General features: G+C 39.0%; 1 non-coding gene across 1 annotated transcript; it reads right to left on the bottom strand.

Moving 5' to 3' along the window:
• Positions 1-6,160: 6,160 nt before the first annotated feature.
• LOC148843935 (small nucleolar RNA R71) lies at positions 6,161-6,263 on the bottom strand. Its single transcript, XR_016103961.1, has one exon. It is a non-coding gene; the product is annotated as a small nucleolar RNA R71 (small nucleolar RNA).
• Positions 6,264-6,479: the final 216 nt, after the last annotated feature.

Here is a 6,479-nt window from a genome sequence, read left to right as displayed (position 1 = left end):
ATTTCATTGATTGGTATATTAAAAACAACCCAATCCGACACCTAGTGTAGTATCATAATCGAGTCTAGGGGTCGGGTGTAACTTTAAAGTTTTGCCCATCAATCTCCAAGGTCCAAGGCAATACTGAAAAGCTGGTCTAGTTCAAAGATTCAATTAATCCTACAATGTATGTGCCTAGGGTCTCACCCTGGCAGCTGAGATAGGCCACCCCAACCGACTTGGTGGCACCACAGTGTTAGCCTTGTTAGGATAGGTCTCCCCAGACCGACCCACTGGCTGTGTACATTCTAAACTAACACGAGTCTCATTAAGTGTTTAGTTTAAGGGTATCACAGAAACATACCAAGGGAACATGAATCAAAGATGCACTTTTATTCATTTACAATAAACTCATAAAGTAAATCATCCTAATTGAAGCTAAGGGCATACAAAACTATCTAACAAGAGGGACCCCGATGGTAAGGTTGAGACCTACAAGGCTTGTCTTGTGGCAAAAGGGTACACTCAGACAGAAGGAATCGATTATGAAGAAACCTTTATGCTCGTGGCTATGCTTAAATCCATTAGGCTTGCTAGCTGTAGCAGCATACCTTGACTATGAGATTTTGCAAATGGATGTCAAAATTGTGTTCCTGAATGGAGATCTTACTAAAGATATCTATATGCAACAACCGCAAGGTTTCATAGCTACAGGTCAGGAATACATGGTATGTAAACTCAATCATCCATATATGGACTTAAGCAAGCTTCTAGGTGTTGGAACATCCAGTTTGACTCTATCGTCAAAAAGTTTGACTTTGAGCAAAATCCATATGAGACTTGTGTTTATAGGAAAACCAATGGGGATAAGGTTACATTCCTGGTTCTGTATGTAGATAACATTCTACTCGTTGGGAATGATGTGGGAATGTTAACTACGGTGAAAGTGTCACTTTCACAGCAATTCTCCATGAAAGATCTTGGAGAAGCCTCTTACAAATTGAGTTTTCGACTCTATAGAGATAGATTGAAGAGGATAATAGGATTATCCCAGTCTGCTAAAATTGATGAAATAGTCAAAAGATACAACATGGAGAACTCCAAGAAAGGAAATGTTTCTTTTAGGCATGGAGTCACTCCCTCCAAGAGCATGTCTCCCAAGATTTCTGAAGAGATTGAGGGCATGAAAGAGGTTCCCTATGCCTCAGTCATAGGGAGCATCATGTATGTCATGTTGTGCACTCATCCTAATATTTCTCAAGCAATGAGTGTGGTAAGAAGGTACCAATCTAACCCAGGGTAGGAGCATTCGACTGCCATGAAAAACATAATAAAATACCTTCGAAGAACAAAAGAGTTTTGTCCGGTATTTGATGGTAGTTCACTACAGATCCAGGGGTATACTGATGCCGATTTCCAGTCAGATCTAGATGATAGAAAGTCTACATCTGGTTATATTTTCACAATATGTCCATGTGTTGTTTGCTGGAAAAGAAGCAAACAGGGGATCCACGGCGGATTCCACAACCGAAGCTGAATGCATTGCCGCAAATGAAGCTGCCAAAGAAGCCGTATGGATGAAAAAGTTCATTCAGGAACTAGAAGTAGTTCCATCCAGCACATCACCCATTCCATTGTTGTGTGACAACACTGGAGCCATTGCTCAAGCTAAGGAGCCACGGGCCCACTTGAAGTCGAAGCACATCGAGAGAAAGTACCATGTACTGTGGGAGAGAGTTGAAAGAGGGGACGTCCTAATTCAGAAGGAAGCATCAACAAAAAATGTAGTAGACCCATTTATAAAGCCATTGACATTGAAAGTGTTTGAACACCTTCATTGAGTGTGTTCTCCTTGGGCGTGTCATCTTCAGTGGTTCTGCTTCATCCTACATCGTGTCATCTTCGGTGGACGTAGTCTTTGGACTTCTCCTTGGGTGTGAACACCTTCATTAAAGGTTTACCATTACTCCATATCAGGTATATCCCTCTCCTCCCTTTTGGTTTCTGATCTGGTCCGGTTTGGTTTCAAGATTGATCATTGACAATGCAGTTTTTTAAATAGGGAATGCGAATCCCACATGGGAGAGAGAAATTTTTGCAATTTTTCCTAACCTTCCTATAGGTTTCGGCCATCCATATGATGGATCTCTCATCCCTTCAGGATACTTGACTGATTTTGTCAAGGATGATCTTGCTATGTGAATGACTTCTTTTTATACTCAGTAAGATTTTAAGGCTGCATTGCTAAGGGACTAGCAATGATCAAGTTGGGGGGTGTGATAACTCTGTATTTTAACGGCTTAAGGGCATCATTTCAGGGTATTTTAGGCCTTAGAATAGTCAAAATGTGCCCTTTTTCAAGTCAAATTCAATATTGTGAACTCTATGGCCCTGTACAAATCCTAGGGAAAACTGAGGAAGTTTCAAAGCTGAAATGTTGTTTTTGGGAAGCTGATGTGAATTCCAGCTAAGAGAGGTGTTGTTTCTATGAAAAGTTGAGCACAAGAGGGTGCCTCCTATCTGCCAAACCCAGATAGGCAGGCCTCTTACTATATTAGCATACTCCCCTCTCCTTAGCAAACCCTAGGGTGCTTCCCCACTCATTCTTTTCACCTCACTCCTTAAACCTCAACCAATCACCTTAAGGCTCCACATCATACCAACCAATCACTTTTCTCCATTCAAGGCACCCAAATCTGCACCCTCTGATGTGTGCACAATTTACATAAAATTATGGTGTTTATGCAAGGTTTTGATGCTGATTTGTGTGAATTCTTACCCTAATTTAGCTTGATTATCAAAAGGAACAAGTCTAGAAAAATAAGTGCATAAAACCATGCTAGGGGCCAAATTGAAGGTGATACAGCCCAGCTTGGAGCAAGGCCCAACCAAAAGGTCAAAGGAGGGCTATTCCATCCTTAAAGCCCATGCAACACTCTTTGGGAGAGCCCAAAGAGAGAGTCCAGCCGCAGCCTTCCAAGGGAGCCTGTTCGGCCCAGCAAGGAGGAGGCCCATTTGTAGCTCAAGAGCAGCCCAAATTGCAGCCCAAATTGCAGTCCAAAAGAATCTAGGGGCGGAAACTTCTAGAAGGATCAAGAGAAGATAAAGGCACCAAACTTTCTAGATGAGAGAATTTTCTAGATGAGAGAACTCTCTAGATAGGAGAACTTTCTAGAGAACTCTCTAGATGAGAGAAGTTTCTAGATGAGAGAACTTTTTAGGTGAGAGAAAAGGGCTGAAGAGAAGGCTATAAAAAGAGAAGAGAAAGAGGGGAAAAGGGGTCAAAAACCTTTTGGGGTGAATTCCTTTTGGGGAGAAGAGAAAGATAGGCGCAAGAGTAGAGAAGAAAGGAGAAAATTCAAGAATATTCAAGAGAAGGAGAAGCCAATTTCGAATTTGGAGAAGAAGTCATTGGAAGAGATCAATCTAGGTTGTCTTCTTCCTTGATTTCTACACAAGTGGTAATCGAATTAAGCTAGGGCTTTTATGTTTATTTTCTTCGTTAATTCAATCTTTCTTGTTGTAATTGAATGATGTTTCATGTAATTTCAGGTCTGTAATTAGTTCTCTAAGGTTATTCGAATGGATTAGATTCAATTTTGATGTTTTTTTATTAGAAATTTATTTGTTAGAACTGCTAGCCGAATTGATCTTAATCTTTGTAATGTCTGAATTGCTTGAGAAAGAATTTAGGCAATCTCAATTCTGTTTGGCTGAACTTTTCTTCTTTCTTAGAGTTTTTAGATTGCTTGACAAAGAGTCTAGAAATTTGGATCTGTTAATCAAGAACCAAACTGAGTGCAAGGTTAGAGATAACTTGTACAATTCGATTGGTGATCATTCAATCTGAAATGATGCCCTAGAGTTTCTAGATCTTAATGCATACATGGGGATTAGATTCTTGCTAGAGATAGAAGAATCATCACTCATGCATAGAATGAACATGTGCTTGAGAGAGGCTGTTCATTGCTTTGGGGTTTCACCAAACCAAGGCTAAATTTTATTATAATCGAATGACCTAGAGATCTAATTGCTGAATCAATTCTATGCATAGTTAGCTTGTCTTCTCAATTTGCTTGCAAGGTGTTTGATCAAATTCCTTAGATATAGTTTTGTAGTTAGCATTTTAGATTTGCATTAGATTTACAATTTGACTAATCAGATAAGAGTAGGTTGATTTATTACTAGTAGTTGCTACATAAGTCCTCGTGGGAAATGATACTCTATTCATCACTCTATTACTTGTGCGGCTAGTGCACTTGCTAGTATAGAAAATACACATCAAGTTTTTGGCGCCGTTGCCGAGGACTTATTGCAGCAATATTAGGAACTATTAGCCACTATTAATCTAATTTCTAACTCTGTGCATTGTAGTTCAGATTTGTATGCATTAACCTCTATTGCTGAACTAGGTAGTTCTCTTTTCCATTGCTGAAGTGTTTCATCTTTGATTGCGGTTTTAGTCTTAGTAGTGTAGCTACATTTTAGTTTTTCATATTTTATAAAAATAGTGTGGTTCAGATCTGTATACATTAATTGTCATTTCTGAAGTCAGAATTCAGATCTGAGCAAACAAAGAGAAAAAAAAAAAACTAACATAGGTTGATGTTCTAGTTCAGTAGTGTAGCTAGTTTCAGTAGCTTCAGATTTCTTTCTCCTTGCCGAATGCATCTAGCTTAAGTTGTTGTTCTTGTTTCCATCGAATGTAGCTTCTTGATTCTATAGGTTATTTTGTTGATTTGGTATATTTCAGATCTGTGTTTTGTAGGAAGAACTCTATAGCTTGTTGTTATAGTTTTCATTTCTGATTTGATAGATTTCTGACTTGAGATATTTATGATCTATAGTAGAATTCAGATCTGTATATAGTAACATTCACTACTTATATCAGTAGTTTTCTTCCCTATTGCTGATTTGCTTAGTTTTTGATTGTTGTTCTTGGTATTGTAGCTGAATTTTAGTTATAAAAAAATGGTGTAGTTCAGATCTATATACATTAACTGTCATTTCTAAAATCATAATTCAGATCTGTGCACACATGAAAAAATTTAGCTGATTCTTGTTTTCGATAGAGTGTAGTTTCTTGATGTTATAAGTGACTTTTCTGATTTGATAGAATTCAGATATGTATTTTGTAAGAAGAATGCAATAGGTTGCTGTTATAGATTTCAGATCTGCATACTTTCATTGCTGATATTCAGATCTGTGTACATTGATCTCCATTTCTGAAATCAGAAATTTTCTTTCTTCTTGCCGATTGTCATTATCTTAGGCTGCTATTCTTGTTTCAGAAGTGTGCAATCTGCTTAAGTTGTTAGGCTACTTCTCTAATTGTTTAATTATTTACATTTCTGATTTGAGTACATTGGTCTTTTTCTTGCTTTGACTTGTACAGTTTATGACTAGCAAACCTGAACCAGAGGAAGTCCCTTACGACCCGGAGATTGAAAGAACCCTCTGCATCCGTTTAAGAGCTACTAAACAAGTTAGAGCTGAAATTGTAGAGATGGCCGAACCAAGGACTATGATGGACTATGCCAAACCAACCCTAACCAGAGCTACTTCAAGCATTGTAAGACCAGTCATTGCTGCTAATAATTTTGAGATCAAACCAACCATAATTTTGATGATCCAAAACACAGTTCAATTTTGTGGGATGGCTCATGAAGATCCATACTCTCACATAGCCAATTTCTTGGAGATTTGTGACACTTTCAAGCATAATGGGGTGAGTGATGATGCTATTAAGCTGAGGTTATTCCCATTTTCATTGAAAGACAAGGCCAAGGCTTGGCTGAATTCATTACCAGCCAGATCTGTAGCCACTTGGGATGAGATGGCTAGCCGATTCCTCTCCAAGTACTTTCCTCCATCCAAGACAGCATAAATGACAAATGACATCACTAATTTCTTCCAACAAGATGATCCAAAACACAGTTCAATTTTGTGGGATGGCTCATGAAGATCCAAACTCTCACATAGCCAATTTCTTGGAGATTTGTGACACTTTCAAGCATAATGGGGTGAGTGATGATGCTATTAAGCTGAGGTTATTCCCATTTTCATTGAAAGACAAGGCCAAGGCTTGGCTGAATTCATTACCAGCCAGATCTGTAGCCACTTGGGATGAGATGGCTAGCCGATTCCTCTCCAAGTACTTTCCTCCATCCAAGACAGAAAAAATGACAAATGACATCACTAATTTCTTCCAACAAGATGGAGAATCTTTATGAGTCATGAGAACGTTATAAGGAGCTGTTAAGGAAGGTCCCTCACCATGGACTTCTTATATGGTTGCAAGTGCAAACCTTCTATAATGGTCTAATCGAAGCCAACAAGACCATCCTAGATGCGGCAGCCGGGGGCTCCATCAACAATAAGACCCCTGAAGTGGCCCATGCACTCATAGAGGAGATGGCAGCCAATAATTACCAATGGCATTCAGAGAGAGCACAAGTGATGAAACAGCATGGTCTTCACAATGTGGACTCATACACAGC

The sequence above is a fragment of the Nelumbo lutea genome, chromosome 8 (genome assembly GCF_056320005.1).
Source record: "Nelumbo lutea isolate HS-2025 chromosome 8, American lotus-T2T, whole genome shotgun sequence".
NCBI classification, from domain to species: domain Eukaryota; kingdom Viridiplantae; phylum Streptophyta; class Magnoliopsida; order Proteales; family Nelumbonaceae; genus Nelumbo; species Nelumbo lutea.
This window is presented reverse-complemented; position numbering and strand designations above follow the sequence as displayed.